Raw genomic sequence first — 15856 nt, 5'->3', positions numbered from 1 at the left:
AAGAAAACATTTCCCTTTCACTGTATCTCAATATATTAGAACATTCTTGAAGAGGCCTGGAGTAAGAGGTATTCCAGAAACCAAACCACCCCTGCCCGCTTACCCATGTATAAGCTTTGTGCATGCACATTCACGGAGCCCTGGACACAAGAAGTAGTACACACTCTCACTTACACGCCCTCTGGGTTGACAGAGGAAAGGAAATAAGAGAAGTAAAATCTAGTTCAAATGTAATACCTTACATTAACCAAAAGTAACTTCATATTTTGGTAATTTATCCAAGATATATTTAAAGAATAGAAAAGAAGACTACTAATGCATGTTTGAAGAGATATAGATTTTTTTTTTCTGATGATGGGAAAGTTCTTTAAAGGCAGGAAACAATGAAAAAACTGGGTTCTATTTGTATTAAAATATTTAAAACTATTCTATGTTAAGCATATGCATGCATAATAAATTTCAAGATAAATTATAACCTAGAATAAATATTTACAACATACATAGTAACAGACACACAGATCTAAGGTAACATTATTCATGATAAAGGAGACACAGCAATGCCGTGGGGGGAAAATGTGGTTTTTGTTTGTTCGTTCAATAATGGTGCTGGGAGAAGAGAGACAAGATGGTTGGCAAGAGACATCAGCTGCCAGATCATCTGAGAAAGAAGGAAATGTTTTAGATGAAAAGGGGAAAAACAAACATAGATTGAATATAATTCTGAGGGAAAAGTGCTAGAACCTACCACAGATTCCACAGGAAATAGTTGTGGAGCAGAACAAGAAGAAGAATGATATCCACAGAGATCGACCTGCCAGAGGCTTGGAGCCCAGAGAAAAGGGTGGGTGGGAGTATTTGTTTCTCCCTGCCTCAGATCTCTGGCAGTCAGCAGGCTCCCAAGCTGCTGGAGAGCCTTTCTATCCTCACAAGCCCAAAAGCTGTTGTTGCCAGTGAACTGGGAGCTTCTTGAGGACAAAGCACCTGGCTGCCAGTTCCCTTGGAGTTGCTTCCTGCTGCCACAGACCTGAGCTGGGACGGCAGGTTCCATATTGCTTCTCCACCCACTGAGCACCTGGCAAAAACAAACAGACAAACTAACTATATCTAGAATGTATAAAGAACATCTTCTAGTTAATACAAGACAGACAATCCAATAGAAAAATGGGCAAAGGACTTGAACCGACACCTCACAAAATATAATAGTCAAAAGATGAATAAACATATTAAAAAGCCATTAACTACCTTTATTCATGTGGGAAATATGAATTAAAACCACAATTCAATACCAGTTCATAACTATTATCAGTAGAATGACTAAGAAGAATAGAGTCTACTATGAATTGTTAAAAATCTGGAGCAACTAGAACTTACTTTCACTTCTGTTAGGAATGTAAATTGGTACAACCACTTTGGAAACTGGTAACATTAGAAACATTAGAAACTGGTAACATATCCTACAATACGGCAACTAACCAACGGGTGTCTACCCTTACACACAGTACCAAAAGATATGTAAGAAATGTTCATAGCAGCACTGTTTGCCATAGCTAGAAACAATGCACATATTCAACAAAAGTAGGAGTAAATTGGGTGTCGTGTAGTCATGGAATGTAATACTATGTAGTAATGAGAATTAGTGAACTATAACTGCACTCAATAACTTAAATAAATCTCAGAAGCATAATATTTTGTAAACAAAACTATTTTACTATGAAAAAAATATTTTTAGCTCTAAAAGTAAAACCAAAACAAAACAAAACACAATTGTTCAAGTAAAGAGTAAATACATTGAGATTGACCATACAGTGGAATACTATGCAATACAGTATTAAAATGACAGCTATAGACAGATCAGGGTTAGTCTGCTGGTCAAATCCAGCCTTCTGCCAGTTTTTGTAAATTCAGTTTTACTAGAACACAGACATACTCATTCACTTACATATTGTCTACAGCTGCTTTTGACCTGCCACAGCAGAATAGTGACATAGAACAAATGGCCCACAAAGCTTGAAATAGAGTTAGGGTTAGTATCTGGTCATGTACAGCCAAAGTGTGCCTACCCCTAAACAGAGGGATAATTAATAACATGAAAAATGTTAAGTATCAATTAGATATGGTACATAAGTACATCTAAAATAGTTCTTGATTTACAAATTAGATAAATAATATTAATGAAATTTCCACAGCTCCATTTTTTGTTAAAAGTAGAAACCAAAAACAAATGATTGGCAATGTGTGAATTTGTTGCTATGGAGATACACTGTAAACTTTAAAGATGATTTTTTTTTACATTAAATAATAAATTCCCAGAAGTCCTACATGATGAGTGCGATGTGCACTGTCTAGGGAATGGACACAATTGAAGCTCAGACTCGGGGGGATGGGGAGGCATGGGCAATATATATAGCCTGAACTTTTGTACCCCCATAATGAGCTGAAAAACAAAAACCAAAAAAAAACCAAAAAAAAAGTAAAATTATTCTATACTATAAATAAACATTTTTCCTACTTAGAAATGGAAAAAAAAAATTCCCAGAAGTATGCTTTTTTAAAAAATAGCAAACATAGGATTTGAATGGAATTCACTAATAGAATTAAGAGTTCATATATGTAGAAAATTTTATATTATATTAAGCAAGTGTTAAAGTCTTAAAAATTATGGGATAAATTTGATATTTGTTCAAGATGTAAGCAAATTTTAGATTCACAGACTCTCAGAACAGGTAGGAAATTCAAAAGTCATTTCATTTAAGCACCCATCCTATGTTTTTCTCCCTACCATTGAGCATCTGTAACAGATAGCTGTGGGACTTGGCTTGGATACCTCAAAAGTCTAGGAATTCATTCCTCCTAAGGTAAACCTGTCCTTGAACATCTCTACTTTCTGAGAAGTTTTTCCTACTACTGAGGGAAAAATATGTATTGGTTTTCCTCTTTGGTAAAGGCAAAACCACCAAATTCCTCCAAATTATTCATTTCATAATGTCTTGCTGTGCTTTATTATTAATACTTATTATAACAAGAAAATACAGGACAACCATTTGGCCTTGAGCTCACTGTCCTTAAATTTAAACTTTTTAACATTGTTTTCAAATAATGTAACTGTAATTTTTTTGTATGTGTAAAATCTTAATTTCTTAATTTAGCACATATAACATCCGTTTTACTATTATCATTTGTCATTATTTAATTTTTAAATATATTGGAACTCTCAAAATTAAATGTGGTTCAGGCCTTTCCAGTTTTTGGAGACTACTGCTCACACAAACATATGAATGACAATTCCCCAGCATGTTTTGAAGAATGTGGTCTGCACTTTACATAAATAAAATTTCAATACTCAGAAACATACTATCTTTTGGTATTTAATGTTTGATGATAATTTAATCATTTGACATATTGAATCATTCAACATGTTAATGTACTAATATAATGCAATATACTAATTAAGCATTATAATTTAATTATTCAACATGGTTTTTATTGATTTCCTGTTACGATTCTAGAACATGAAACTATAGTTTTAAACAAGACAGAAAGAAATCCAAGTCCTTTCAGAACTTACATTCTAGTGATGAGAAACACAATATAAGCACATAAAAATAAGTAAAGTAACTAAGTAATATCAAACATTGATAAAATCTATAAAGAAAATAAAAATGTATGATGGAATAAAGAAATGTGGGTTTAGATAGTCAAATGAGGTCTTTCTGAAGAAGGGATATTGACGTGTCTGAATAAGAAAAGGTGTCAGCCTTGCAGTACCTCAAGTTAGAGAGTTCCCCAAGAGTGCAAAACATGTTGCCAAGGCAAAGGCCCTGGGGCAGGAATGAGTTTGGCTTCTTCAAAGAAGAACAAACAAGAAACCAGTATGTCTGGTGAATATTGATCAAGGAACAAATTATTAGGATATTAGGATAGAGAAGTAAATAAATGCCATTCTAAGTGCAAGGAGAAGGAAGACACGGGGAAAGGAGAGAGAAGTATGACTCACTTGAATTCTTGGATACCTTCTGGAACCCCCAGTGTGTCTCTGTGCTTTTGGAGTAATTCATTTGCTCTAGAAATGAAATAGATTTCCTACTATCTCCACATGGGTAATTTTTGAAAAGAGAAGAACTGGATTATAAGGGATCTTCACACAAAAGCAAGAAGACTAGTTAGGATGCTTTTATGATAATCCAAGAAAAAGTTGGTAGTTTGACATGGATGAGGGTAGAAGCTGTGGAGACTGAGAAGTAGGCCAATTAAGGATATATTTTAGACACAGTAACTTTTATGTAAAGTAGGGAAGGCTAAAGGAAAGGATAGAATCAAGAATGTTACTTTCTTTTGGGGTCGGAGTTTCTGGGAGAATAGTTACGCATTGACTAGAATGGATAATCTCCGGGAAGAAAGGAATGAGCATGAACAGGAGGTGGTGGACAGGCATTGGCAGCTCAATTTGTCACACGTTATATTTAAGCAAATGTTACTCAACTTAAGTGGAGTTATACTGAAGCAATATTATGAATAGTTAATACATTATTAAGTCAATTTAGTGAGATGTGACAAGGATTTTTAATTAAATAGAATATAATAGAAAATATAAGATTTTACCATGTTATAAAGAACAATTTTGTCTTGTGAATTTTTTGTTTCAGTTATGAATTCACAAACACATGTGTAATGGATCACAATGTAAAATGAGTTTTTTTATTATGGGTCGCACTCAAATATAAGTCTGAAAACCACTGAGCTAGGAAGAGATTAAAATAGTGTGGGGGGGAAAAAAAAGCTCAAGCATGGAGTCACAGGGTCTCATATCACTAAGAGGTAAACCAGAGGTGGAGAAATCAGCAACAAGTCAGGCCAGGTGAAAACTAAGAGTTTGGAGTTCAGTTTGTGGCCTGTTGTATGACTATGGGTTGGAACTAAACCAAACCATCTAATTTGAGAAAAACTACCAAACACTAGTCAGGTGTCTTTTAAGATCAGAGTTCTTCACTAAAAAAAAGAAGATTGAAAAAATGGACTCCCATCATATTAAAATGTTGACTTTTTCTTCATGCTTGCCTATGTTAGTATACCACAATGATAATTTAGGCTTGCCTAAAATGATTCAACCTTAGAAAAAACACCGAAACATCAATTTTATGTGAAATATTGCTATATCAAGGACACAGGGATTTATTGCATGTCAAGGGCCAACTATAAGTTAATTACTAAAGACACTTTTATTCCTTGAGCAAATGAAATGTTCTAACAACACAGGAACAAACTGGGGGATTTAGAGTATACCAAGAAAGTGTCAGAGGCCAAGGACATAATTTTAGTCCCCCTATGAAAGTTGTAGCATGGTGGTATCCATAAATACTGGTCCTTTGATTTTGATATTGTTGTCTTGGTAGGGAATTCACTTCTGTTATTATGCCCTGGCTATTACAGTTTACAAAGACAATACTTCAGTTTTTTCAGAGTTTTCCTTTAATAATTCGACTTTCCAACTGTCTGAAAAGAAAGTTGGTAAAAGAAAAACACACCTCCCTTTATGAATAAGAAAGACAATAGCAAGGAAAATATGAAGGAAATGTCAGACACCATGTTGTTCCCTGTTCAATCTTTAAACACATTGAAGTCTGAAATAATTCCTCAGCTCAGATCTATAATAGTTACATTTTGTTTGTATGTATTGATTAATCCAGTGCCTCGCACAGAAGAATCATTTAGTAAAACATTATTTAATGAATAAATGAATAACTTAAAAATAAATTCTAAAATATCCACACGCAACTATTGTGATGGTTAATTTTATATGTCAACTTGACAAGGCTAAGAGATCCCCAGACAACTGGTGAAACAGTCTTTCTGGGTGTTTTGCAACAGAGTTTCTGGAACAGATTAGCATTCGAATCAGTAGACTGAGTAAAGGAGATTTCCCCTCATCAATGTAGGTGGGCATTACCCAATCTGCTGAGGGCCTGAATAAACAAAAAAGGCTGAGGAAGGGCAAATTTTCTCTCTCTCTTCTTGAGTTTGGGACATATGTCTTCTCTTGACATTGGGCATCCCCTCCTGTTATCAGGCCTTCAGCCTCAGACTGCATTGCAACACCAGCTTTCCTGGGTCTCCAGCTTGCAGACGGCAGATTGCGGGACTTCTTGGCTTTCATAATCACGTGAGCCAATTCCCATAATGACTATCTTCTTATTTATCTCTATATATCCTATTGGTTCTACTTCTCTGGAGAATTCTAATGTAATAACCTACCTTATAGGAATGTAAATTTGAAGGGAAAACATTTAATGATATCTTTGATTACTAAACTGTAAATCACGGTTTATTTATCAGTAAAGTGAAAGTCAAAATAGTACATGCTTCACAATGCTCTTGTGATGATAAGCACATCAAAATATGTTTCTAATTTTTTATTGCATGTATCTATTTATATATATAAAGCTTCTAAGCATAGGCATCATGCTAGTTGTTTTTAAACATTTCAACACTTAACCTTAAGAATATTGCAGCCTTTATAATCGACATAAATGAGGAAACTGAGCTGTGTCTAAATTCTTGCAGCTGGCATGAAAAACAATTGCAATTTAAACCCAAGACTTCTAATTCTATGCCTAGGATTCTGTCTGCGTTACACGGTTAAATTAATCATCTCGCCTACTTTTATGACTACAAAATGCATATCATGTAGCAATTTGGAAAGACAATATGATAGATTTTGAAGGTATTCATTCAACAAATTAACAAATTTTTTTTCTATTATGTGAAATGCAATATTCTAGTTGTTGAGGCTAAAGCAGCAAACAAAACAGTTTCCCTGATCTCATGGATATCTCCTTGGGGTAAGGGAGACAGCAAAATATATCTATAAGATAGACTTGTGGGTATATATGCAGGCTACAGGGACAGAAAAGGTTCTACTTTAAATAAATAGGCTTGATCGTAAAGACCTATTAATACCTGAGGATGTGCTAAGTCAGCACAGAGCTGAAGAATGTCAAGAAGTCAGCCATGCAAATATCCAGGTAGAAAGAATGACTAGTACTAAGGAGCTGAGAGAAAAATACACTTAACGTACTTGAGAAGCAATAGGAGATCAATGTGCTAGAACATGCTGAGCCAGTAGGAGAGTAAAAGAACTGAAGCCAAGGATAAATCATGTAGGGACTTGCACACTCTTATAAGAAAATTGCTTGAATTAAATCTGAAGGGAAATCCCTGGAGGGTTGAACAGAGACATGGCATGCATGATATAATTTTACATTTTAAAAATATTTTTGTTCTGATTGAAATAAAATAACCCTTTTTCCTCTTCTGATTCCCAAGTACTAAAAAATCGTGCAAAACATTTCTATCATGAGCACTATTTATTAAGCACTTACCATGTGCTTGGCTCTGTCCTAAGTATTTTACACTGATTATCTAATTTAATTCTTATAAAAATATCATAACATAGGGAGAATATTTATTCTCTGATGATGAAGAAGTTAGACAATTTCCTCCAAGTTAACATGAGTGATAAATGATAAAAGGGAGGATTTGAAACTTGAACTCCCTAATTTTAAAGTCAAACTTTGACCACTACTCTAAAATGATTATACTGATAGTTAACACATATATTCTCATATGTATCAAGCAATTAATATTATAATATAATACTTATAGTGTATATTTGTATTATATAATATATATTTATGTTATAATATAAATATATTATATTTATGATGTTAATGTGATTTTGATATTGAACCAAGTGAAATAATATATATGTTGTCTTCATTTCTGCTGAACTGTGAAATCTTTAATAACTTAATAAGGTGCTGAAAAGATGCAGCAGCTTCAGAGATAAAGACATGACATTTCTAAGTGCAATTCTCCCCAGAATTTATCTCCAGGCTAGTCTCTCCTGGCCCACACAATCTGTCTTCTGAGATAATATCAAATCACCAACAAGCAGCAATTATGTTCTCCCTTGGTTGCTCACAGGTAAAATGAGCAAATGTATGTTTACCTGGTGGGAGAGGGCCCTGAATTAAGAGAACTGACCCAACCTCACCTTCAAATGTTCAAAACATAATCAACCAAGCATAACAGGAAGTCTCTGTCAATGGCCTCTTTTAAGAAAGCAAATCACAATACAAAATTTCCCAGAATAGAACATATATAAAAGGCAATATAAGCACATATACAAATAGCTGCAAGTAAGTCTGTCTGAATAGTACAGAATATGGAAGGTCATTGCTGAGAATAATCAGAGAACATGAAAATAATATAAACCTGATAGAGGTGGTAAGTTTTAAAGCAAATGTTGGCTCTGTTTCCTGATGTTAGTACCAAAAAAAAGAATTAACCTGTAGTCTATGATGGTTCCAAGTACATTGGCCATGTGTTCCTTCTCTGCATGAATGTTCAACCTCATGAATTATATATATATTCTTGGGTAAGAGATTTGTACAACTATTCAATGAGTTTAATGAACACATGAGCCCTGGAGACCTTAGCTAACAACTAGCAACATTAATTGGAACTTAAATGAACTGTCTTGTGCCAAGAGCACAGTAGCTTTTAAATGGTCACGTGGCTGGCTGCCTCTGAAGCAACTCCCTCCCCCATTTTTCAGGCCAATAGTGCACATATGTCCCCATGTTCTCTATATTGCATCTTCATTTTCTGAAAGACTCTAGCAGAAACAATAAAGGTTAACAAATAATACTGATATCTTGAAAATGAATATTACATGTATGAAGACATTGTTTTTTTGCCACATCTTGACAAATGCCAGAGATTGATTTTTTTAAAAAAAGGTAATGAACAAGCTCTGCAAATAAACTCTCAAATTCAAGCCTCACATCACCCATACATTCATATATCCATATGGGTATTCTGTTCTGCTTAATGCTATCAAACCCATTAATTATATGTTGATAGCCACCTTTCTGGGCAATTTAGAACAATTTTGTTCCAAATGAGTATTTCCTGTGTCATCTCAGGCATCAGTTCTGCCATTGGTCAAACAGTACTCACAAAATCCATATAAACTTCTTCAATAGCCCAAGTCAAATTTTACTTGGACAATCCATCTAATGCAGTGCATATTGAACAGAAAATGTGTTAATGCATTTGATAGCAACTTGGAATTATTTTTGGAGCACTCACGACCCATTTTCTCTCCAATAATGTATTGATTTCCTCGGACTGCCATAACAAATTATCACAAACTGGGTGACTTAAAACTACAGAAATTTATTCTCTCACAGTTCTGGAGGCCAGTAGTCAGAAATTATTGTGTCAGAAGAGTTGGCTCCTTTTGAAGTTTCCGAGGAACATCTATTCTATACTTCTCTCCTAGCTTCTGGTGATTGCCAACATCCTCGATGTTCCACGACTTATAACTGCATAACTCCAATCTGTCTCCCTCTTCATCTACCTTCCCCCTGTATTTCTCCTTCTCTGTGTTTTCTCCTCTTCTTCTGAAACTATATGTCATTGGATTTAGGGCCAACCTGGAACCTGGTAAATTCAGGATTATCTCATCTGGAGATCCTTAACTAATTATACCTGCAAAGAATATTTTTCCAAATAAAGTTACATTCACATTCACAGGTACCAGAGAATTAGGACTCAGACATGTTTTGGTGGGCCACAGTTAAATGCATGACAATTAACAGAGAAATGCCATTATAACTAATACACAAGCTCCAGGTAATTTCCTTTCAATATTCTTTTCAAAAAAGATTGGGGAGAGAACCCTCTTACATTGATTATTATGGGACAAACAATGGGTTTAATTATGGGCTAGAACTACTTATGGCTCTTATGTTGGTATAAAAGCACTTTTCAAGTGGTATCAAATTTGTTTAGACATACCGTGCAAGAAATAGTTGTGTTATATTCCATTTTGATTTATTGTTTTTTCTATGGATGCCTCTAAATCTGCTAGTATAATTTTTTTTTGTTGTTGTTATGCAAAAATATCTTTTAAGCGACCTTTAATCAAACAAGATATTTTTCTAAGCAAAGAGGAGTATGAACAAGGAACAACGATATAGTCATTGCCATGGCAACAGGATAACTTCAACATTGGCAACAGTAAAACAAAACATAAAAAAGTGATAGAAGAAGTAAGATAGAAGTACAATTTGGAAATGAGAAGCCAGGAGGAACTATACATGGAAATGGAAATAATAAATGGTTTCCAGTAATCAGAAAATCAAATAGAGAAAGAACAAAGCGAACAGGAAACAACTTTGTATTGGAAGCTTTTTGCATTGGATATTGCTTTGCATCAGTTGAAATGCTAGTGGTCTCACCTCTTTTCTATCCATTGCTCTGGCAACTAGCTTAGATGACCTTGGACCAGTGTGGAGCCAGTGTAGCCTTCTTTTTGCCCAGAGGTTTTTGTTTTTGTTTTTGTTTTTGTTTTTGTTTTTGTTTTTTTTTTTTGATGTTCTGGCTGATGTGTTCCTCTGAAAATGCCTTCAGCAATCATTTCTGAACAAGCCAGAATTGCTAAACAATTAATGCTCCATGGGGCAACACTCGACCAATGGAGAACAGAAATCAATTGATAAAACTTTCTTGCTTCCTTCCTTTGAGCAGATATTTCTGAGATACATTTAGAAGCCGTCTAGGAAGGTTCTTTCAGATCAACCAATAGATCCATTATAGCTGTGTATTTGCTGTTTTACTTCCCTAGTCTCATTATTTCTTCTTGGCATCAAATTTTCAAATACATTTTTTTTAAGAATAACTTATCTCAGGTTTTGCTTTTAGGGAAACCCAGACTAAGACACATTCATCTTTTTATCTGGTTTATGAAAGGAGTTATCATTATTTTTAAATCACCTGGTTATATATTAAAGCAAACATAGATTTTTAAAATATTCAGCTTGTTCAGAAATCTATGCAGACAGATTTAAATGATGAAGTTTTATTCTAGCTCAATTTTGGTCCTGAGTATTTAATAAAAGATGGCTATCTCGTGTTGTCTATATACAAGTTGTTCTAGGAAACAAGTTGAAATAATGAAAATTATATACATTTTAGTTAAATGCTTACTGTCTTCTTTATCTAATTTGCTATTGATTATTCACATTAATTTCTGAGTTCCTTATTTACTCTTGGATGACAGAAAAAAGATCTATATGTCATGATAACAATTATAATATTTGATATTATGGGAAAGTCATTATATGGCATAGTGATTCAATAAATAGTTTTTAGCAGTTATTGTTCTGGGTATGGAGAATGCAATGACAAGTATGACATAGTTACTGCTCTCAAGAAGCAATATTGTACAGCACTCACTCAAGTAAATAAGACTCTATGGGAGCGTGGAAAGGTCAAATCCATGCAAACAGGATTTCTTGGTACAATGACTATTTTATAGAAGACATAGCCTCTAAACAGAGATAAAAGTTCTGATGGAATTAATATTTTAAAAAATCATTAACAGGATAAGCTAAATAATTATCTTCTTATTAACTTTCAGTATACTCAGAGATAAAGTAATTAACCTGGACATTTAATTGTATTTAATTAAAATTCTGAGGCCTGAGGTTTAGGAAAGATCACTATCAGATTTCACATGTAAATGAGAGCCCAGTAGGAAAGATAACACTTGATATATTTAATTCTTGAAGAGCTGATGTTTCTCTAATTCTTTTTTTCTTTTTTCTTGCTTAATTTGTTTCTTGGTAACTTTTGACATTTAATTTCAAGAAGGATTATGCTTAGTAAAGTCTGTCACCACAGAAGGTGATCTGAAATTTTAAAAAATAACATTAATTTTTCTACATTGCATTGCTTATAAAGTCTTTTTCTCATTTTTCCATCTTCTGATTTATAACATTACTTTTACTACATAGTCGGTTTACTGCAGAAAATTTAACTAATTCCCATCATTACTGATAATCTATCCTTTATGAGCTTGATATATAAATATTTGATATTTTATTTAAAATAGTTACTTAACTTTTTTCAAGCAATTTGAAAAGTGATACCTTGAAGACTTCCACTGGCATTTCTTCTGTAGTATCATTGTCTTAAAGGGAACTATGTTTTATCCAATGCACGTACGCATGTTCATTGGATGTGGGTAGACAGTTGAATAGTTCTGGTCTTTTCTTATCCACAAGGAAAAAGGAAAAGCCAAATTGATTGAGAACATCCTGCCATCTATTAAATCATGTCTTATTGTTCCTCAAGAATATTGGACCTCAACTACGGAAAACTCTGCTTCCTCTTTGACCTGGCAATGCTCAAATTTTCCTTTGGTCTTTGTCAACAACCAAATGTCCACTATTTTCTCTCTCTCTCCTTGTCCCCTTCCCTCCTTTCCTCAATCCCTCCCGGTTTTGTTTGTTTGTTTGTTTTGTTTTTTTGCTCAGAAGCAAGAAATCAGGTCAGACTTTGCTGCAAGCTGTCTCCTCATTAATGTCAGAAAAAGTAAAAATTACAAATTTGGCCTCGGGCCTAAACCAAGTTCTACAAATCAATTTTTCTCCAGACCAATCTGTATTGAAATGTATGAAGCAGATTTTTATCCTATGTAGCTTCAGTTTTTTGAATATATTCTTTATTTGACAGAAATCTGGAAAGGATGATGGATAAGTCATAGGCCTTTAATGTCTATCACATTATGATTAAAAAAGTAGATTCATTAATATGGGAAATGAAACCTATCACAATCAATCCAAAAATAGTTGAATGTTTCTTCTGTTCGTACCGCCATTCTGTGCAGAGTGGAATTAACAAAACTGTCAAGCATAATCCAGAAGCCGAGGTTTATAATCTCATTTGAAAAGGCAAGGCGTACACCTGCAGACTGACAAAAGCACATGCACATGCAGGTTAATGCTGTGCTGGAGTTAGGGGGAGTTTCTTACCAGAGTGAGATTTCTGCTGGGCTTTGAAAAAATGATCTAGATAAGTAAAAGTATAATCAAGTTTGGAAAACTGGCTTGACTTTTGTTTAAAATGCAAATGAACTTCTTTCCCTTTCAAAAGAAAGTTTGATTGACTTTGAAATATTAAGTATGCAAGATATGATCATAAAAAGAAATACATTAAATATCATTGATTTTTTTTTTTCTATTGGCTAAAAGTTAATTGACTCCTTGGAGAACATGTCTTAAGTTAATATTAAGAAATCTACTCCACTATCTTTATATGCATCATACATTTTCAATTAAATGACATTAATTAATCATGCACTGGTTAAAATTAGTTTATTTTAGAAAAGTAATATAGCACACTGTAGTCTTTAAGAATGTTCATTCTGCTATGTTTCTAAGAAATTTAAGGATAGGAAACTCTCATCATCCAATGTTTTCTCTAGCCCAAAACAAATATAAGATTATGACTAATTTTCTTGGTCGTTGCATGAATATAATATGTCTGCATTTAAAAGATCAGTTATTTATACTGAGAAAATAAATATTTCCTTCATCTCACAAATAATTATTACCTTAGATTAAGTGGTGGAAAAAGTCCTGTTACCCCTGTTTTATAAGAAATTGTGTGATAACTAAAAGTAGGTTGTATGAGCCCCACTTGATTTAGGTTGGGTCAAACACATTGCTTTCCAGCTGGTCAAGTTGCTTCACTAAAAGAGTGTTTGGGACATAGAGGAATAGAAAAAAGAATACAAGTCACTATTCTTTTCAGAGATAAATTACCTTTGCAGAATGTTTTTGCACGAGAACAAATATTCTTCATCATTTTTCTTAATATATAAAATTTTTCTAGTATTCTGGAGGTTAGCCCTTTTGGACAGTGGTCTTCAACTTTAATTGCCTATTAGAATCACATGGAGAGATTTTAAATTGAATGCACTAGACCAATTAAAGCAGAATGCCTGCACCTGGAACCAAGGCACTAGTTAGTACTTTTTATAGCTCCCCGGTGAATCTAAAGTATAGCCAAATTTGAAGACTGGTCCTTTGAGACTACAAGGGCTCTATCAGTTACTAGTTATTTAGAATGGGAGTTCTCAACACTATCTCCAAGGACATTTGTAAAAGATGTTTTACATCTTATTCTTAAAATAGCGCACAAATATTTTATATATATGTGGGATAACATTTTAAAAAATGTAAACCAGTCTCTCTCTTAGAGATAAGTTTAAAATAAGCCAGTTCCTCTCAATCTGAGACAAAGATTTTCTCCACTTTGAGAAGCAAAACTACCTGGATTAACTTTTTGTATGCCCTGAGGACACTAATCCTCTAAATCACCCATAGCAGAGATTTGTTTTCCTACCACAAAACTGTGGACCTTCAAAGGTAGAAATACACTAATGTGGTTAACAAAGTGGGCTTCAGTGTGAGATATACCTGGACCAGGATGGCCCTAATAGTCTCATCTACATGTCTAAACTTTAGAGAGATTTTCTCTGACCATAGGCCCCTGACCTCTTTTTCCTTAGAGCATTCACTTTAGAAAACTCACAATTGTCAACGTTTTCTTTACCCCTTTGGCATATACGTAAATCTTTTCCCAGCCTCTTGAGGGTTTTGGAACTGAGGAAATGTCTTTCTCAAGAACCTGGAAACCATTTTTTTTTTTTTTAATAAAAACATTGAAAGAGAAAGTACCGTATTTCCCAGTCTCTGTGGGATGGTTAAGAGCCTAAATTCCAGGGGCACAACTAGCAAATACAGGGAAAAACATTTTCAGACTCAGGAGTAACTAAATGTGCTCAACATATCCTGTTTTCAACCTCTCCCCTCCCTTTTTTCAATACCTCCAATGCTTTTCCACTAGCTCACAGTGCTTAAAACCCTCCTGCTTTTTGTTTCAGTGAAGTTGAGATTAGTCTCTCTCCCTTATTGCAATAGTCTTGAATAAAGCCTTCATTGCCTGTTGAACTTTGTCCAGTGCAATTTTTATTTTGACAATCTGCACTTTATACCTACGCTATACTTACCACTAGTAAGAACAATGGGCAAAGTGTTTCTGTAACAGTAACAGGCAGCTATCTTGAAGCTAACTAATAACTATTTTACAATGCCCAATTGTATGTTTGCTTCAGAATTCCAACTGGCCCTGAGCAGTTAACTATAGAACCAAGACTGCAGACTCCCCATCCTCACCCCCAGAGGAAAATGCTGAGCAGTTAACATTCAATTCAGTTGCAATCTAGCTGATGTCAGCCAGGCTGTGAGATGGCCCGTTATTCAAGAACCATCAGGAACAAAACATGCTGACCTACACATAGTCAGCCCCTCCTAATCCTCCTTCCCCTATACTACCCTTCAGTCAGCCTGAGGAACTGAAGATGGCCTTTATGACGTGATTCTATCATTACCCCAGGATGCTTGCTCTTGAACAAACCCACTTTTCCTTTTGCCAACCACCCTCATCTCTCAAGTTTGGCTTGGAGCATTGAGCAGCTGAGTCTTCTTTTGGTGACATTTCAACTCTCTCAACCTCCTTCAGTAAAACAGAAAATATATTACCCACCACTTCATAGGGTTGTTCTGAGAATAATTTGTATGAGTTAATTTTCTTAGCAGTTGGGTTTAGGTCATGTACGCCTCACAATTCAAGGTATATGAGAGCAAAACAATATAAAATCTGGGTGCTATTGCCAGGAAAGGACAAAGGAAGCATGGACAGGCAAAAATGGTATATAACATTAGTTGTTATTGATATTGTTGCTTTATTATTAGTAGTAGTACTAATAGGGAGCAGTATTTCTCTAAGCTAAATAAGAATACCTCTCCTTTTTATCATGAGGATTCATTACTTTGTTTAAGTTAATCACCTAACCATAACCACCTAACAAGACCCATCAAAGAACCAAGTATAAATGACTTTCTGCCTATTTGAGTCTCTCCCACATTGCAGCAAGTAATTC

The sequence above is a fragment of the Eulemur rufifrons genome, chromosome 28 (genome assembly GCF_041146395.1).
Source record: "Eulemur rufifrons isolate Redbay chromosome 28, OSU_ERuf_1, whole genome shotgun sequence".
In the NCBI taxonomy this organism is placed as follows: Eukaryota; Metazoa; Chordata; class Mammalia; order Primates; family Lemuridae; genus Eulemur; species Eulemur rufifrons.
The sequence above is the reverse complement of the archived record's forward strand: the minus strand, read 5'-3'. Positions refer to the sequence as shown.